Below are 21,276 nucleotides of genomic sequence, written 5' to 3' on the forward strand. Positions count from 1 at the left end.
ATCAGTCGTCGGTGCCCCCCCCCCCCCCCCCCCCCCCTTCCGTGATCATTGGTCTGCCATTTTTTCAAGCCGAAAATGGTAACCCCATCATCGTTGTCCCCACCCCAAAAGAAATGAACTATCCTACTAAAAAGCAAAGAAAAAAAATAAAGCTCTGGAAAATCACTGTTAGTACTTTCCACTTCTTGGCCTTAAACAAAAAGCAAAAGCTAATCTTGAGTATTCACTTCAATCATCTGTATTAATTATAGTTTATGACAAAATAAACTAATCATAAACCACAATGGGTAATGTCTATTCCCTCGACACGAGACTGCAAGTAATCATGCCCACTTGAGACCTATTGATGGCAGGGATGTCGCAAACTCCGAGGCATATTTACTTAACTATGTGCAGCCGACCTATTCATTAAATTCATATTTCAAAAACAAAATTACACAAGAATCTCTTCACACTTAATTCTAAATATTTTTTGTTACATTATGTCTGTACAATGAATGCGTTAAGCAAGACTGTGTACAGCATGCATTTCATTTCATGAAACCATGAAACATTGACACTCCCAGGCATGCTGTTGACTTTCAATGAGGAGAAAGTGTTGTTTATTTGTTGTGTCTTCGCTATGTGTCTCCACCTTGTGGTCTTTATGTGTGCTGTAGGGTTTCCTGTGTACTTACCTGAGGGGTGCACACTCATTTTTTCCATGCTCCGTGCTTTACTCACATCGTTAACCTGTAAGTTTTGATTCTTATTCTCTCTGATTGCTTTTAGCTGACGCCTTCTGAAGCGTTTCATTTCCAGCAGTCGTTTACATTGGCTTTTCTAAAGTTGCTTTTTGATCGTTGATATTCATTCGTGTACAGTTATTATTTAGGATATTTTTGAGTTGATACTTTTGTGTACGAATACTTTTCGGGATTTTTGTATTCACTTCTTGCGCTGATATACCAGTCGAATGAGGAAAACCTTCACCAACATAGTTCAAGTCACATTATGGATGCCCATTTGTGCCTTGTGTGCAGCCGAGCGAGTGTCTTATCTGTATGTCAATCACGTATAAAGATGGTATAAAAAAAATAAAGGTAAAGAAGATGGTTTGTGTTGCCAATCGTGCTCCATGCAGCACGAGTTTCATGAAAATACACGAGGATCGATGAAACGGTTTTGGAATTGGAATGACTTGTTATTCTATAGTTTTTTTGAGTTTACCCACATAATACACTCACACACACCCACACACAATTAAAACAAACGCCAGCAAAGACATCATAACACAACAAAAATTTAACTTTGGAAAAACAGCCAAAAAGAGCAGATGTAGCTTCCTTGCATCATGGACAGCCTGCATGCGGTGTGTTGTTGCCTGTTGTTAATCCTCATGTGACTGGATCGCTGTTCTGCATTCCACTTGACTTGTCAGAGTTGTCTTTGCGTTGAGAAAAGTGTGGTAGTGCCGAATATTCACCACGGAGTCCATACTGTGCAGTGCTTGTCAGTCGTCATGTTGGTGGCGATGGACTTCCCACCTCGAGGTGTGACCTCCTTGTATGTCTGGGGTACCTAATCGGTGTTGACATATTTGCCCAAGTTTTGTAGATTCCCCGCTATTGTGCCCTGAAACCAATGGAAAAATGGATTTGCACTCACTCGCTCGCCTGGTGTATGCTTCCAAAGTATATGGTCTCTATGAGACACTGTGGTGCGCATGCTGCATTCATGTAACACTCGTAAATGGCAATTCCTAATTCTACACAGTCAAATTAGAGAATGGGATCTCAAACTCATTTATATTGTAAAACTGTAAAAAATAAAAGACACCAAACATAACCTAGGTAAATCCCATATGCAAAAATTATATACCTAACTAAATGTACACAAACTGCATGGATTAAATCGGTCATATAACTGAATGACAAAGAATTATACTTTCAACAAAAACTGTTAATTAGATGCAAACTTGTATTATCACTGCAAAACATTTGCATATGCAAACATTTACCAAAAGGAAATAATTAGCATAAATGAAAATGCTAACAAACAAAACACATACTGTACAAGGCAACACTATATAAGATGCTGAAGATAAGAATTAACATTAGCTAGCATGTTATCTACAGTTACAAGTTGGAACAACAAAAAACTAATTTTGAGCACATTAGCATGAATGACAACCTTCTAACGATAACCGCTGTTGCCATTACATTTTGTTGCGAGGAAGGATGTTGACACATGTTGTTCTATCTCTCTATGAAATCCGGCCCATGGTTGGCATGGTTCCCATGTTGCCATTTATCATAATAAACCCCCCGGTCCACAATAAAAATCTCAAGCGTTGATCGGTCTGTGATGAGCCTGAAGTGGTTGCCAGCCAATCGCATGCAACCAATCACACCGGAGGACAAATTAGTATGTCCAATACACCTGCCATGCATGTTTTTGGAGTGTGGGAGGAAACCGGAGTGCCCGGAGAGAACCCACACAGGCTTGGGGAGAACATGCAAACTCCTCACAGGAAGGCTGGAACAAGGTGGATTTGAACTCAAATACCTGAACTCTGAGGTGCATGTACTAACCACGGACCCACCCTGAACAATCATTTAGTTGTCAAAATTAATTGTAGACAAAATATTAACGTTTTATTTCTGACACTGGCTAAAGAAATATGCCTATTAAGGAATGATCAAGTATTGTTTCACAAAAAAACAAAAAATAAATAGAAAGCAAAAAATAGAAGATAATTGCTAATGTATGCTTGATATTAGAGTCAATGCATATTTTCAAGAACATACAAGTTGCATTGTTCACGCTGAACAAAAGCTTGCCACCTTTGATATGTTGATAAATAATTTTGCTTGTGCAGCCGGCCTCAAATCACATCATCTGATTTATGTTCCTTATGTTAACAATTAAAACAATAATAATAGCAATAATAATAATAATAATAATAATACTAAAAGCAATAACAATAATTTTAATAATGTTAATATCAATTATTATTATTATTATTATTATTATTATTATTATTATTATTATTATTATTATTATTATTATTATTATTATTATTATTATTATAGTAATTGTAATAGACACCACAGCACAAAGTAGAAGGTGGCTTTTTTTCTCAATTTTTAATTTTTCAAGCCTGCCCTCTCAAATCCAATTTCAAAGTTAATGAAGCACATTATTTCTCATTCCTTTCTCACTGAGCCGAAAACACAGTCACGCATTAAAACCAAAGAAATACTTATTGATTCTATATTTTGTTTATGTATTGCAGTAAATCACTTCTGAGCCTCCCAGTGGGCTTGTGAGGCATGTGTATAAATAAGAACGTGTCCATATGCTGTGACAGAGTTTAAGATTTTTTGTTTTTGTTTTGTATTAATGAATGCTTTTCAGCAGAGGATGCACTGCTGTGCATAAATGTACTAAGTAATGCTTTTCATTATGGAATTTAAAAAATGGATAACTTGCATTTTCTGAAGAGTCAATCAGAGTGAGCTTGTGACTTTACTGTGTACCCAATGGTTAACTTGAACACATCACCTTCTTGCCACTGAAAGGCATTCTAGATTGCTATGCCCAACTACCAGCAAGCAATTTCTTTATATAAATCTATAATATAATATTTAAAAAGCAAAATAAGACAAAAAAATCACTTAATTCTAAACATCACTTTTACCTTTAGGTCTCTACAATAATAATGCTGAACAAGTTTGTGTACAGTACATTTTGGTTCATAAAACTGTGACTCAGAAAGGCAACACAAACAATAACGTCCCCAGTAATGCTAGTTGTCTTGATGCTGTGAATAACAAGTAATGAATTTAACCGAGGTAGTTTAATTTGCTTAACTGGACATTGTTTTGCATTGCTTGGTGGCAGACAAACAGGCAAACCAGTTGGCTTGTATTTCTGTCAGCAATATGGGTTTTGTTGGACTGATGGATGGATTACAAAAACGGATGAAAAACACACTATTTTTAATGTGTCCTTTTTTTTAGGGTGTTTTCACCATTCATTGGTCCGTCGACAAAATAAGCGTCCATCTGTGCTGACGGACATCCTACCTCCGGTTAAACACACATAAGTGTCCCTTTCAAGGCAATATTGTTTGTTGTTTAAGTCGGCTGAATAATCAAAAACTGACTAAAAATAAGCAACGTACATTGCTATAACATTATGGTACTTGGAATAGATCATTACACAGCATTATGTGATTGTTGCTGTTTTGATTGTGTGATAGTTACTCTGTCAGAATACATTTATGATAGCACGGCTCAATATTATAATAGTAGAAACTCTCCCATCCCAGGTCATTGGAGTCAGAATTTGTCGCATTTACTCGCTCTAAAATAACACTTTAAGTCTTGATCAAACTTTAAATTGTGTATACAGTGAATATCCACTGTGAATATTCAATGCACCGAGGACAGAAACTTTTAGCAAATATAAACAAAGAATGATCCAGGGAGGTGTAAAACTGTCTGGAAAGTGTGACATCTAATAAGGTCATTTGGTTAACAGCAGTAGGCTGTCTCAAATCCCTGACTTCTTACCCTATGAGCAATTACAGGTTTTTACAAAGCCATACAACCTCAAATCAATTAATCACTGAATGAATTAATCCTCTCCGAACAACAATACAAACAGAGAAGGTACAGGTGCAGACAAAGGCTGTTAGGACACAGAGGTCATAAGGCTTTGACAGGATAATAGAAGTAGCGTGTTGGTTCATAACATGTAATTTAAGGTACTGCGACTCTCAGTGCATTACAACGCAGGTGAAAGTCAATACTTGTGCTGATCAATATTGAGTATTTTTTTATTTGGGGGTTTCCAATCTTCTCTTTCATTACATGTTTGCACCATTTTATGACAGCGATTCATATCAACTTTTGCTTTGACCCAAGTAGAAAGAAAGCAGTATTTAAGTATCTGAAATTATGTTTGTTGTTAGTTTTTCCATACTGGAAAATCACTAACATCAGCAATGATGTTTTCTCATTGGAACGTTCTCCATTTACTTCAGATATATAACCAATCAGCCTCAACTCTTTGTGTAGTTGGAGATGGTGGAGGGGTTGGAAGAGCCTCTGGGGTTTATCTGTGGAACATTCGAAGGATCTTCATGGAGGCAGGCAGGTTTTGATGGGTGAAGCACACTTTAGTGTGGTGAAAGTAGTATGACTAATGTGTGGAATGGGACATTTACATAGGAGAGGCAGGCTGTGCTTGCAGCCTCCCAGAGGTATGTATGGCTGGCCCCAGCGCTGTGTCTGCTGCCTGTCCTCGGGGCTCGCTCTGCCTCTTCATTTCCATGCTCCATTTTAGATCAAGGCTTCTCTAATATTTCCACATTATCCAAGAAGGCAATCTAAGATTGGAATTTGATCCACTTCAGAAAGAATATGCACAACCCCTCCCCTGTTTGGTTTTTAACTTTTTTTTGTCTTGGTTACCTGTGGTAGCATGCGGCGGGTTGGTACTTACAGTATAATATATTTCGAATTTAACTGGCAATATATATGCACTGATATGCAATTTAGATGCCACACTTTTTCTCCTCACTGGAGTTTGTGATACATTTGACACATGACGACTAGGTGAATAACTGTGCTGCAAATACAGAAAAAAACATTAATAATCAGACCATTGTGCTTTTTTACACAAATACACCTCTGGCTCTTCAGCTGTAACCAGATTTGAACACTGTCAGAGAAGTATTTCTTGAAAATATTCTTTATTATTTGGCTAGCAACCAACCCCATGTAGCTCTCTTGTTACCTAGTGTCAGACGAGCGAGACTTCCGCATCACAGTTGAAAAACGCACTATACAAGGGAAGTTTATTTTTATTATTTTAGATGGATTATTTGGCTCCAAGAGAGGTGCAATTACAAAATAGACTTAATTGAGTTGCCTCTGAGTGTACCTTTAAGAGTGCAGTGACTGATGGTGGTTGGAATATTATTTAAACGTGCTCACTCTCGCATACTGTTGTTTGTACTAAAATCTGCATCTCTTCATTTCCTCGTGCCTTTATAATATATTTCCTTGTTATTTCCAATGCATTGTGTCATTCAAATATAAATAAAAATTTTTAAAAGCATCTTGTCCACATTTTTATCACCAGATTTGCCTACACGTGTGCAGATGAGATTGGCCCAATTTCATTCATCCCTCCGGCTTGGATTGTGTTTGGAAAAAAAATGGCTGTAAAAGACAAAGGGATTACATTTTTATGGTGAGTCTAAACCCGCAACTCTGTTGTAGAAGTGGATAATGGCATTTTGTGTTTGCCTTTGTATTGTAATTGTTTTGTTTCCTCGGCTTTGTGTGTTCGTCCCTGCAGACTATGAATATCAGTCATGTACTATAATGGATCTGGACTCATAATGTGTCATGGTCAAAAACGCAGAAATCTTGGGCCTTTGGTTAGCCTGCCTTTAATCATGGGCTTTCTGGCTTTTTCACTATTATAATTATATGCAATTTGTTTATTTTTTGTTGATACATTCTAGATACCTTGTGTTTGAGGGATATGTTTTCCTCAAGTAAATTCCAGTAAGACTCAGATGAAAGGGCAAGTAGATTTTTGACTTAGTGGTGGGAAGTCTTGGGCAGTTAAACTCTCTTTGTGTTGCAAAGGTCCAAAGGTTGTATGTACTTGATAAGTGCTACTGATTTTGATGTTTTTTTTTTTTTTTTAAACAGACACAAACCCCATTGAATGGGTGATAATATCTCATTCTGTTACTTGTGAACCAGCCTTTGCACTTGCCACTTTTTAAATCAGGCTTGTTCAGTTACAGTTCCAAGAGGCTCAATTTTTAGTTATAATGTGGATGAAATGTACACAGACCAATAACGCAACAACCAATACAAGAACTTCATCAAATAATCTTTCTTTAAAAATAATACAGTCCAGTTTTGATTCACACTGTCAGACAATCAAACATAACAATACGGTACCCTTATTATTGCAGTCATAGTTTACTATGCTGTAGAATGGATTGGATTACATGTTGTATTGGAGCCATGATATTCTGGTTATAATTGTTTCTGGTTATTGGTTATTCTGGTTATAATTGACTCCATCCCAAATATTTTTTTCAGAGTGCAGTTTGCTGACAGTGGGATCATATTATCCTTAGTGCTGCACTATTTCTGATTTGGGGGCTCTTCAAGAATGAGTGCTGTAAGACGTCACAAGTGGAACACATTATTAGTTGTGCACCACAGTATTGCAGAATGCTTCAGCCTTTTCAGTTTTACAACACACCCTTTCCTATGGTAGGCCCATATAGCAGGTGTTACAAAAACTCACAGAACTATTTACACTCCAGATTAATCCTACCCTAATTCTACTGTGAAAGCACGGAATAATTTTGGAAGGCAATTGAGTGGAACATTGATTATATATAGGGGTGCACCTAAGTGTTGCTGAGGTGTGCATGTTAATTGAAAATATTTGTACCAGATTTTATTGTGCCACTGAGCAAGCTGATTTTGTTTTTTTTTTTACATGTATTTTATTTTTAGATGACTGGGAAACTAGGTTTGAGTCATGTTGTTTATTCACGAATGACTTCAAAAGAACACATCTTTAAGTGAAGGTCCACCCATCTATTAGCTACCACTTTGTACAGGGTTGGGTCGTGACATTCCATAAGCACCAATATGCCCACTTTTGGCCTCCACCCAGCTAAGATGGCACCCTTCCGCTATGGTCCCTTTCACAAATGGTGAGCCCATAGGACACATGTCTTCGCTTCTGGGTTGAGTTCAGGTGGCCTCGCTCACCGCATCCGGGCAAGGGACAACCACATCCAAATGTTTTAATCATCATAAAGGGTCGATGGTCCGTGGTTAGTCTCGACCCTCACCTTGGACCTGTTTTCCATGGGTGACCCATCCAGGGGCAGAAAGCCCCAGAGAACTTAGCTCCTTGGATCATTGGGATACGCAAACCCCCAACCACAATAAGCTGATGGTCCACAGAGGGGTTGAGTGAAGGTATTGGACCTGGACTGATTTACTTAGGTGTCAGTTTATTGGGCTCAGCCACAAGCGTCTGCCACATGAGAAACATTGCCACACACAATGCAGGGCGTCAATATTTGCCAGGTGCTGAGAATTTATTGCAATGAGGCAGCCATTGTGGGCATTTTAGTTCCGCTGGGCTGAAAATCCTTAATTTTCATATGAAATCAGTCCATGGTGCTGAAAAATTAAATACCATTTTTAAAATAGGTGTTTTTGCATTCAAATTTTTTGTGAGTAATATCTTATATCATATCTTTTACTGTTTCGCATTAAAATTGGCAATTTAACCATGGTCCTATACCAGTGGCGGTCAATGCGTTTCACACTTAGGCCCTCAGTGATTCGGCCCCCTCAGAAGCACACCTACGCATTACTGGGCAACATAGGCTATTTTCCAGAGCATTTAAACATCAATAAACCCGCATTAGCAATGGAAACTTATCATTCCACGAGATACTGCCAGAACTTAAATTAATTAATGATAATCTTAAATTATTTGTCCACAAAGTTCACCAAGTGTCATGTTGGTGTGGCAATTTGGCGACAGATGTGGGAAGGTGGATCCAAAATGTAGGGAGGCAGAATGAAATCGGCCACAAAAGGAAAAACCCAGGCAGAACGTGACACCTAAAGCAGCCAAGCGTTAACAAGATTGTACGCTAAATTACAAATTACACTTTAATATAAGAACACCATTTCATTTCTTTACCACTAATTGAATGTGAACAAAATAAAATGACGAAACATATTAAAAATGAAAAAAATAAATCAAATGCTCGACTCACCCAAACGCGTGTCTACGACTTCTTTCAATACAAAATCCATTCTTCTTTCTTTCCTCGGAAAGACTTCAATGACTTGCTTGTAGAGTTTCTGCTTTTCATTTCCAATAATGAATCCTTTGGTATTGACATGGACGCCAATGCTGAAAGTTGTGTCTGTCCAATTTCCGTTTTTTTCTTGTTCAGCCATTGTGGGTTAAAAAAAAAAATAAAAGTGGGTAGATTTGAATTTTCTGCTAAGTGTCCGTGGGTCTGACTTCGTTGTACGCCATGCCTCATGGTTGCCGTTTGCTTACCGTGGAGCAACATGTTTTTTTTTTTTTTTTTAATCTATAACTTTATTTAACTACTTCCAACGTTAAACATGGTGGATCAATATAGCGCTGCCTTTGTGCAGTGAGCATCCAGTTAGTCACGTTCAACGTGAGGCCTCTAGATGGCGAACTTATGGCTTGATTGACTATTACAACTGTCTTTTAAACATTAGGGCCAGTGACATATCCATATGTGCTTGCGCAGAAGCCTGCGCTATGTTGATGTGAATGCCCTGGCTTCTGGTGAAGGCAGATTTCACAAAGCATAGCGACACAAGTTAGCTACATTCAAATTGGCTCAAAACTCTAAAATAAAAGAACAGCACTGCAAGGAGCGTAACAAAATGGATATAAAATTACACGAAAAGAACAGAATACAGAGGATAGTTTTATTTATAAAATATATATATATGTAGTAAAAATACATGTAAAATAAAATTGACTTTTATTATTGTTATTTTAAGTATTATAGTTTATTATAGTTATGATAACATCAGGTTATTTTAGGCTAGCAGAAAAGGCTTTGCTGGCCTTGACGGACCATCACTGCCCTATACATGAACACCCTGTGTATATGCATACTAAAAATATATACTTCCATTTTTTTTTTGTATGTAAACGTGTAAAAGAACAATGGTGAAATGACTATTCTGTTTAAATCCTGAGCAAAACAGTCACACAACAGACATTATACGACATTTCTGCATTAGCAAGGAAACTTACACAAGGTTCTATAAAGAATTCTGCATTGTTGTGTGATCAGCAATTCTTAACTTAACATTGTCCAGATGGTAGATGTTGAGGTTTGTTGTCCACAAGATACCACAGGTCCAAATGGCACTGCTCTGAACACAGTACACTAATTCACATTCCTCCGGGACTACCATCTGTATTACTATTATAGGACAAAAACATCTCCAATGTAATTAGCTTGTACCAATGCAGGATGTTCTTCCTCTCCCTACTTGGTCTGACATGACAACATGTCACTGCTGTACATAGTCTATTCTCTAACAAATTTAAAACATCTGCCTTTTGTCAGAACAGCAAATGATGACAATGACTTTGATGCTGCTCAATAAGCCTTTGCACAACTGTGAAAGTACACAGCAAGAGTATACTTTAGGATTTGGACCGCCAGGGAGAATGGTGCTTACAGCAGGGGGGGAAAAGAAAAAAAAGACTTAAAAAAAACTGGTCTGCACGTTCCAACATCACCTACCAATGATTGTGGACAGTATGAAAATTCAAATCCTTAAAACATGTTTCAGATTTAAATTCAAACAGAAGTGCAGTACAAATATATTACATTTTGTTATTAGTAAACTGTACTCCGGCTTCTTCCAACATTTCAAAAACATGCATGTGCTTTTTTTTTTTTTTAAGAGGCTTTATTGTCCATAGATGTGAATGTGAGGTTGAATTGCTGGTATTCTGAATGTGCTAAACTGACAACTAGGCAAGAATGTGGCTGGCATCTTGCCCAAAGTCAAATGCTCACCTGCAGCCACAATAAAAACAGACAATATCTTAAATAGTGTGGGGTTGGATGTCTAAAAGAGTAATTAAAAAAACGTTAGGTTGGTCAATATGTACAATCACTTCTCTTTTCTTATGTTCAAAAAATTATAATTAAAAAACAATTGAACTAAGTGTATTCTGTTGGTGTTGAAAATATCCATACATACATCCATTTTCTATAAATATGTTGGGACTAAACATGACATGTTCAGTCTGTTAAAGAGAGGATGTTGCTGTTGGCAATTACACCAAAATGAACTACAAAAAAAATAAAAACTTCCAAATATCATCTTTTTGCATAAATATCTGATGCTATGGCCTGTGGCTTATAGTCCAGTGTGGCTTACCCATGTCAAAAAACGTTTTTTGTTTTTGTTTTTTTCCTCAACTTTTGCTGCTACGGCTTAGATACAGGTGCGGCTTATAGTCTGGAAAATATGGTGTTTTTGGTTGGCCTTAAAACACACCACAAGAAGTAAGGTAAAGTAAGATGCAATTCAAGCAGAAGTACTCAGTATATAGCTTGTAGTTGATATAATTACTTAAAATGCAAACTTTTATTGACAAAGACATTAAGTAATCCGTTGTCTGTAAACCAAACAAAAAAAAGGCTGCACTACGAGATGCTCATGGCAAGGTGTTTGGCTCCAATATTGGTGACAACGAGCATTGCTTGGCAAAGAGCGAACATGAGCATGGGTGAAGCCTCCTTGACCCCAACACAGTGAGTGTGGAGGGGAGGGAGAGGCTAAGTGCTCTGTATGTCCAGTCCTGGCAGGTGAACTGGCAGGGGCCTCACCCCAAGGTTGAAAGGTTCAATTGTTGAACACCGACACTGGATAGGGGGTTCTGGGATAGATCCGGCATGAGCATGTGTGAATGTCATTTTGTAAGTACTGTATGTGCATTTGTTGTCTTGTACAGGAACATATACAAGGGACACATACTCACCTCGTGTGTATGTCTACCTCCTTAATGATCATGCCCTGGTCGTAGCACGTGGCAGATGGGGACCCTCAGCCCTTTCTTTTGGCAGAAGAACATGCATACAATCACAATGTTGAATTTAGGGGCCTTCTAACCTTTTTGTCATCTTTGAGGTGTACTTCTGACCCATCTGATTGGCCTTGTTCAACTAAAGTGGTGTAAAGGTCCTGCACTTAGAGCCTCAATCTGGTGTGCAAGTGATTTAGAGGACAGGATTCCGTGACTGTCACAAAAACCTATGGATTGGGTGAAGAAAAGTCTAGATGGTTTAGCTGATTTTGGATACATTAAATCATATATCGGTGGCAATTCGACCTGTCCGGTTACTTAAGGCAGTGGTTCTCAAAGCGAGGGCCGTGGCCTGACTGCAACGGCATCCGTGGAATAATTTGGCTGTTTTGGCACTTATTTAGTTTATCTTTTAACGTGGACACAAATGTTTTTCATTGATAATCATACTAGTTTGCATCTAATTAACATTTTGTATCGAAAGGAATGCCCTTTGTATTTCAGTTATTTGATTTAATCCACACAATTTGTCTACTTAGTGAAGTATACCCATTTTGCATATGGGACTTACCTGAATTGTGTTTAGTCTATTTCCTTTTCTTTACAGATTTACAATGTACTGCAAATGAGTTAGAGCTGTACTACTGACACAACTAAATTAAAGAAGAGTTACACAAATATGCTGTTCTCTGTCTACCTACAGTACATAGAAGCCATTGTAATACCTAGCAGGGACAGAACATTGGGTTATTGATAAAAATATATATGTGTGTGTTCATTTTATTTGATTTGATCTTAAATCGTGAAAGCATTCATGACTCTTCAATAAAGCAACCAATTCAACCAGTTTAACATATTTTCAAAAATGTAATAATTATTACATTTGTCAAAATGTGTTTTGTGTCTACATCTGCTTGCTAACAAGGCGATGAAGCCAGCAAAGCTAAAGTGGCATTTGATTTTGGAATACTGTTTTTGATTAATATCATTGGTTTTTGGGGGAGATATTGGGCCAGTTTGTTATAAGGAGTAGTGCAATTTGCCATTTTTATTTTCTAAGCTTCAGTATATTATATTGCTTGCTGTCTTATTATGTTTGTTTTCCCATGTTTGCTGCAGCTGCTGAGTCCAAAACAATAAAAGTATATCGTCGTATACTATAGCTGGAAAGCAACAAATATACTTGTTGTCAAATTGAATATGTTGCTGAATAAAAAGGGCACTAATGTTTGGCTTAATTTTTGTTTTTGTTTTTTTTGTTGTTTTGGGTCTGCAAACATTTGCAATGGGGGTCCATGGAAATTTTGCTTTCTAAAACGCGTCCCTGACTTAAGCTAAGTTGAGTTAAGAGACATAAATGTTGTTTGGATAAAATAACTAATTAAACTGGTTACAGATAGTGCACTTTACTTTTGTTTATAATTGGTTGTAACATTACATTTATGATCATATATAGTGCAAAAATATGCTGCACAGTAGTCGTCTGGTTAGCATCTTTACCTCCCAAAAATTCATGTGCGGGTACTCTGTTTTCTTTCCTGATTCTAACATGCGTGTAGGTAAACTGGTCATTCGAAATTGTCCCAGGTGTGAATAGCTGTTCATCTACAAGTGACTTGTAAATGTCTTTTCTGAGGGTGGCGGACAAAATAACCAATACAAATATCCAGGTCAATGAGAATATAGATTAGTTCTTCTAACCCAAGAATTACTACCAACTGTCAAATTAAGAACGTTGGAATGGATGTGCCAGGCTACACCCGTTTGCATTGATTCAAGAGATATTCTCAAAAGCTATTTTTTCCATAGGAGAATTCTGTGTCAAATTGAAAACATTTTCTTCCAGCTCTGACTTTCTCTTATGTGCATTTTGCACTTTTATCTTCCACCCCAAATGCGTGTATGACGAGTTTATAATTGTAACTCCAAATCGTGTCGGTGTATACCACACGGAGGCAGAGGAGACCATTATTGGCATTCCTACCTCTGTGGCAGCCGGCTCATTCTCCTCTCGTCAATGTGAGAGTTGACAAAGAGAGCGGCAAGCGTTTCCAATCCTTCACTTTTTTTTTTTCATTGCGGCCTGTGACAAGACCAAGGCGAGATGTATGCGTGTGTGAGTGTTTTGGATTAGTGTCTTGCTGCACAATAAATCTTTGTTAAACAAATGCAAAGCAGATGGCACCGTGGTGTCTCCACCGCTAGGAGAGAAAAGGAGAGAGAGGAGGGCGGGAGAAAGTGAGAGAAAAAAAAAAACCTCGCTCCTCATTCTCATCTTTCCCAGACGCACGGATCATTTACATTACAGTGTGACTGCGGTGAGCCATAGAACAGTTTCAACTCAAAGTGGAAGCCAATGGTGGTGTCAGGATGCTGATGGACATCCAAACACATTCTGTTCATGAGAGAGGGAAAATTTTGTTTATCAAACAGGGGCTGTCGGCATGCCCGCAGATATTAAAGATAAAGCTGACATTTCCTGGCCCAGTGCACATGAAAAAGACGTGACCAGGCCATGCGGCGTATTAGAGCAAGGTAAGGGAAGGTAGAGGACGATGTTCTGTCTCTACCTTTTCATGTAGACGTGGCCTTTTCTACATGAGGCCAGGCGTGCTTGGCCCCGGCTGTCGCTGATAGTTATAGATCCTTCTCAAAGGCCTTGCGTGTTCTGTGACACAAAAGAACAAGGGGGCCCCTGGGCAAAATTGTGCACAGGAGCAACACTGCAAGACAGCCGGAGACAATCGCGTGGTGAGACTGATTTGCTCGTCAGGAGGAGACACGCATGGAATTCAGCAGCCGTTGTCCACATCTGACAAGTCTCATGGACAGCGGGAGGGCTGCGATTGGATTCAGGGCAAATATAAAAATTCCTCTGTTTATACTTCTTGATGAGTTATTTATTTTTTGCTCATTATAATATTCAACCTGACATCATGTCCAGTCGGCCCTGCGTAACCCCTGTGAAATATCATGGAGTACATGTTTAAAAATAAGAATAAGAGAGAGCAGAGTCATAATTATGATGATGGGTGACAGTGCTAGTGAGCCGACATCATTACGAATGACAATGGCTCGTGTGTTTTTATTTGCATGCAGCAGCAAAATGCTGCACAGAGCAGAAACGTGCTCCTTTGAATTGCGTACAAATTGCTCACGAGTGACTCTTAGACGGATTTGATGGACTCTGCTTTTAACACCCAACATATTTTGAGTTCACTGATGGAGGATCGGTATTAATGAACCTATTATGCAGCGTTCACCAGAGATTTGATTATTTACATACAGTACAAAGTCAAGTGATGGGAGCAGCCATCGATGCGGATCATCTTAACATCGAGGTGTCATCCACTCAAATAGAAAAAAAAGAATAATCTCAAGGTCTAAATTGTGGCACATATTTTTAGAATCAAAGTCAGTCAGGGGGACCGGATTGAGTATTATATTGCAGTATGGCAGTTTTTATTCCTTTCATCTCATTTGAAAATGGAGGGAAAGCATCACTTAACACGGCAGCTAAGCACACAATTACCTGAGTACCTGTTCCTGCTGCAATTACAAGCCCAAGACAAATAATTAGTCTGACAAATGACTGCTGGGCACGTCGCCCTTGTTGTGGTTGAGTCGTCTAATTTGGAGCCTCGACTCTGAATGCTGGCTCTATGGCAGTAATTAGTGACAGAGATGGAACTTTACACAATAGCCCACTGTGGATGTGCATAAAAAAGAAACTGTTAGCTGAGCAGAGTTAGCCAGCCAGTTCCACCCTGGAAGGTGATCAGAAGTCCTTTGAAAATCACCTGCACAAAAGTACCGTATTATTAAGGGTCGACTGGTATCACTTTAATTGCAATGAAAGATGAGCGGAAGTATAATGTCGTGTCTGAACATGGCGCATACAGCAGTTCCATAAAAATGCAGAGAAATGTGTTTTTAAGGACATACTAAACTGTCCTTAGGTGTGATTGTGTGCATGAATGGTTGTTCGTCTCTGCGTGCCCTGCAATTGGCAGGCGACCAATTAAGGGTGTTCCCAGCCTACTGCCAGAAGCAGGCTGGGATTGGCACCAGCAAGCCCGCGACCCTTGTGAGGATAAGCGACTACAGATAATGGATGGATGTGGTTTTTATTTTTGTTGTCTTCATCATGATGGAAGTATCCCACAATACAAATACTGTATAATAATACATGATTTTCTACATTTGTTTGTATTTTCTCTTTGTCAGTTCCAACTGCTTAATATAATGAAAACCAGATACTATATATATATATATATATATATATATATATATATATATATATGTATACCTTTTCTGATATGTGGTCAGTGTGTAGCACATTTTTGCCTCATCAGAAAAGCCAAAAAGGCCCGAGATACCACACAAGGGTTAAAATGCACATCATGTCCCTTTTAACAGTCCCTGGGCGGACTGAGCCCCTAAAGGCTCTTAACAAAAAAAATGCTGGCATGTGTATGTGCTTGTATGAGTTCATGTGTCACTGTCACCTCTGCATCAATCTGAAGCTACAGAAGTTTCGGTTGTGAGAGTCTACACGTCGAGCCTGATCTCGCAGACAGCAGAAGCCCACCTGCCAGCTTGCCATGTCTACCCAGCGAGAGGCTGACACCATATTGTCAATGCCACAGATTCAATGGTGATCTTTTTTACAATCCCCCCCTTTACCCCACCCTCTGCGTCACTCCATCTGCCATCATCTGTATACTGTCTGCACATGCAACTGTGTGTTTTCGCTCTTTCCTGCCTGCCTGCCTGCCTTCATTCACTCAGTCCTGCTTGTCACATCTGACAGTGGCTTGTCAAATGTTCTTGGGGCTACGGGCTCATCCATCATTAAATGGCAACGGAGGATTGCAATCATCTCTATCAGCGTCTTCAGGTAGTGCAGGTGCCTTCTCAGACACGGGCATGTCAACTAGGAGGCCTCGGATGTGGGAGGCATCATTACTTGCGCATCTGTCAGATTTGAGTAAAATGTTGCACAGTGGTAGGAGGGTGGGGGGTGGGGAAGAAGGCTTGCATGAGCAAATTCAGAACGATAGAGTAAAGTTACAGAATTAATTTGAACTGTCGCCTACATCACAGATCAGGCGGTTCCTTACTGAAATGAACAGTTCTGGCTTAATACTGAGCGCATGTGCTTGAATGCGCAGTGGAACCTTTAACATCAAGCCCCGTTGAGGTCATACAGTTTGTTGTCCTCCAAAGATTGTCTGCAAAAATACACCTGTCAACAGAGATTCATCCATTATTAATTGTATGATTTTTTTTAAATTTCAAGAAAGAGAAAACAGAGAGTGTCTTCTTTTGGCTTTTTCCCTTGAGAGGTCGCCACAGCAAATCAATTGCCTCCATCTGAGCCTGTTTGCTGCATCCTGCTCTCTCACTCCAACTACTTTCATTCCCTCTTTCGCTACATCCATGCAAGAGAGAAAGTAAAGTTCTGAATTGAGAAACAATGTGATTCAATCAAGTGATACCAGAGTTTACACCTAGCATTAACTTTTGTGTTTTGTGTTGTTGTTAGTATTTGTGTGTGTGTGTGTGTGTGCGCGCGTGCGTGTGTGTGTGTGTGTGTGTGTGTGTGTGTGTGTGGAGGGGGGGTGCATAATTTCACAACAACAACAAAAAAACAGTGATGACAAAAGAGAAAACATATGATGGGGACTAGAAAACTTTTGGAAAAAATAACAAAAATTTACATTGAAGGAAAATGGTATACTCTGTCTAGACTGCTGGTCGGACTCAAGGCTAGCGGTGAGTCCTGGGGGCCAGCATGGCTTTTCTGGCCTAAACATACAGAAAGACAAATTTATTCATAAATATTTTTAAATATATTTATTCTCCCTGGTATGTTCTTTGTTTAACATTTCATATTGCCGTTTTGCAGTACTTCCAGTGCTATATATTTAAAAAGGTGAATAAAAATGGTCTATCCGATCAGACATCATATAGCTAGCGTTAAGTTGCTTGAAATCTGCTAGAACTTTCAAAATGAAAAGAGAAGGCCCTGCCCGGTGTAAGCGAATGGACATGGCTCATTCAGTTTACAGCGATCAGACCAATCATCTTGTGAGACTGCCACTTCAAGGGAAGCTAGTTAAACCTACATCATAAAATCAACACGCATGTGCCCTATGATTGAATAAGTTCTCCCAGGAGTCTGACAGTGGCATTTTGCCACAAAACGCCATGAATTTGAACTACGAGATTTGTTTGCTTCTGAAACTTTTTTTTTCAACCAATGATGGCAGAAGAAAGAGAAGAGGTTGATCGGATTGCAGATGTACTTGGCACACCATTTTCCTAACGGATATTCAAAGAAAATCTGGATATTGTGAGCATAGTTCAGCTGGTCTGTTCCAGCAGGGAATTGTCTTTATTTTTTCCGTCATTTTCATACAAGCAAGTATAACTGTTACCCGTGGCTAACAACTTCTGAGGGACATTGTAATTTATATTGCTGGTAATGCCTGTTGTTGCCTGTTGGTTTGGTGTTTTGAGCTTGACTTTTTTTACAATAGCACGACAACGAAGCACGAGTAGACAGACGTAGCTTGCAGCATTAGTCTCCATGTCTATAGAAAAAAATTGACCGTAAACGTACAAATTGCTCAACAGAGCAATTGAAGTCTTCTTGAGGAAAGAAAAAAAACATGGATTTTATTGAGGCACTATGTGGATCCACATTGGTGTGCAAACATTTTAATTGTGTTTTTGATATGATTTTCTCATGTTTATTAGTTAGTACATCAACCATAACAAAATTAAATGTCAGAAATACTAAAAGCAATTGATTTTAAGTGCTGTGGAAATTAAATATGGTTTGAGTAGCTTATATAAATATATACTGAGGTTATGATGAGGCATGTTAGGTAGAAATTAATGTGTCATCACTGAAGCCCAAGGTTGAAATGCATGGCCCTCTACTGCTAAAGTCAAACTAAAGCCACATTAATGTACTGTTTTCTTAGTTTCCTGTGGAAAGGAAAAATGGTACCAGTATCCCAGATCAGGCCTTGAGGTTTCTTCTACTATATTCATACTAAAATGCTGAGTGAGAACATTTCTGGAAAATGCAAAACGCTGTTGGGGCCACAACTGCAGCCAACACTTTAGTTTCTTCTGACCCATGGATCAGTTTTGAAATCAGCAACTGTAATATCTCTGATTAAGGGAGGATTTTACATTATTTATTGTACTGATAGCTTATCTGAGTTACCATGTGTATCACCAAATAAGAATAGTTTGATTAAACATGAGAAAGGACAACACCCTGTATCTCTTGTTGCAGCCTGTCTGTACAAAATAACACAATAAAAGAAATACAGTCACAAATGTTATTTATATCTGCAAAACAAAGCGTGATAGTAAAGCTTCCTTTGATTCGTGTTGCAAACATGATTCAAAGGAAGCTTTACACACTCGCTTGCTTACTTACTGCAAAACTAAACAAGGTAGGCTGTTTTCCAGCTTGATGACTATTTCTTTTGTGTATGGCTGTTTTCAAGTGTTCTTCTACATCTGATACTCCATTGGTTGCTAGTCCGAACAACACACGTGATTTTAGCTTTCGGGAATTCCCCAGATGGAAATAGAAATGACGTCATAAACCAAGGTGCATGGACTAGCTCCATTCTACTTAATTACAACACGAGATCTAAAGCCGCTGTGCTTAGTAACCCTAAAAATAGTAACATTTGGAGTTCTCTTTTTTAATTTTTTAAAATCTGTAAGAAATTAATTTTATGGCCATGCAATTATTAATTATCAAAAAATCTGTAAGATTTACGGGAAAGCCGTAAGACTTGACAGGTCTGTTCCCACCGTAGAGTTAGCATCAGTTTGCTCATTGGTGCAAAGGAAGTGGAGTGAATATGTTTCAAAATAAGAGATTTAATGAGTTTATTTTGCTGGATGAACAATACTTAGTAAAATAAGTGTAAGTGTAAATTAAGTGTGAAATATCTTATCACACGTTACGTATAGTATCCTATTAATCGCTTTTTGTCCTTATGCCAGTTTTTACCTTTTGATGTTTTCATCCTTGTTCCAAATAAACACAGATGTGATCTTGATTCAATCATAAATTAGATTTTTGATCAAATGGAATATGAATGTCATTGGAGATATTAGTAAGCTATTAAGAACCCCAGTGTTGAAAACAAGTCCGTGCCCTGCATAATATTTAAACACACAAACAAATCAACCAACACTCACATATTTGGATTCACACAAGATCTCACAGGGATATTCTAATACGCAAGGGAAGAAATTTCACAGAAACGTCGGCCTGACCTCATAAACTGTCGTGTGTTGCCTGCATGGTCACGACAGCTTTGAGAGGCAGATGCCCGACTCCCTTATGTGAATCACAAGGGCCTTGAGGCCAAATCAACAAGCAGGCAGGCGGACCTCAACTCTCAACAACACATTATAGTCCAACACACACACCTGCACACACACAATGATATCGTAATTAGTAATAAATACATATACTTTATAAATGATTGGTTTTTGATATGGAGGAGGCAAATAACCTGGAAAAGAAGACAGCACTAACTAATAAACAAATCCCTCCGTGATTCTCATCGTGCTATCTGATCAATTTATTTCTGTTCTTCAACAGCTCTAATCTTACTCCCACTCCCTCCTGTGTTGTGCCGAGAAACATTTTTGCACTTCAGAGATAAAAATCACAGTCTCCTCATCCACTCGTCTTCTTTTGTCTCCGTTTCACACAACATGGAGATAACACACCCACGTGTGACAAGTCCACCCACATTCATCAAACTTCACTCCGTGAGCCATAGAAAACAAAGGGATGGCTCTCTCATAGGAGAGTGGGCCAGAGAGCAGTCATTGCTCTGCAAGAGGTTAAACAACTTCAGAATGAGTATGATTTGGGGTAAAAAAAAATAAAATAGGTACCTAATATTATAGCAAGTTAGTTTCTATTACCCTCTCTATTTCTTTTTTCTATATAAAGTCATGTCTCATCTCCAGCATTGCAAGTGCTTTCCTCATAATGCGATGAGCCACTACTTGTTTTGTTTGCTGTTGTGTAGTTCAGTGAGTGGCCGATAAAAGTGCATTTAATGTACAAAATTGTTTGGTGGAGGCATATTCTTCAGAGACACTTATCAGGGGAAAAATAATGTAAAAGCATTTACTGTAAACTTTAGACTGCGATGAGTTTCTAAATGATTGACTCAGATTAAATTAAAAGTCTATGTGATTAATGTGCACTCAATATCTAAATATTTTCCAAATGCTGAAATTGAATTTGAACCATTTATTTCATTGTGTGTGTGTGTTTTAGATTTGGTTTAATAAGAAAAAGCTTTACGTTACAATGATTAAAAGTGGTGGAGAATCTATTGACATTTCAAGTATCCTTTAAAAGATATATTACTTTATACATATCGGGGAATTTAAAATTTGGTTTTGTTCCAGTGTCACACAGTACCATTTACCACTATTATTTAAGCCATATCGGCTTCATGTTAATCGGCCTTAGCCTTCAGTGAGCTGTGGGTCCCGTTAATTCCAAGTTTATTCCTAATGTCTGTATCTGGACGACAATGAGATATT

At 38.4% G+C, this 21,276-nt stretch overlaps 1 long non-coding RNA gene across 1 annotated transcript in view; it reads left to right on the plus strand.

Annotated features, from left to right (window-relative positions):
• Positions 1-21,276, plus strand: part of LOC148425787 (uncharacterized) — a 74,135-nt gene that overhangs the window by 957 nt on the left and 51,902 nt on the right. Inside the window, exon 2 of the long non-coding RNA XR_015865053.1 lies at positions 6,136-6,246. This is a non-coding gene — a long non-coding RNA (uncharacterized LOC148425787). The remainder of the gene's footprint in view (positions 1-6,135; positions 6,247-21,276) is intronic.

The sequence above is a fragment of the Hippichthys cyanospilos genome, chromosome 3 (assembly GCF_059441005.1).
Source record: "Hippichthys cyanospilos isolate Australia breed blue-spotted pipefish chromosome 3, RoL_Hcya_1.0, whole genome shotgun sequence".
Classification (NCBI taxonomy): Eukaryota; Metazoa; Chordata; class Actinopteri; order Syngnathiformes; family Syngnathidae; genus Hippichthys; species Hippichthys cyanospilos.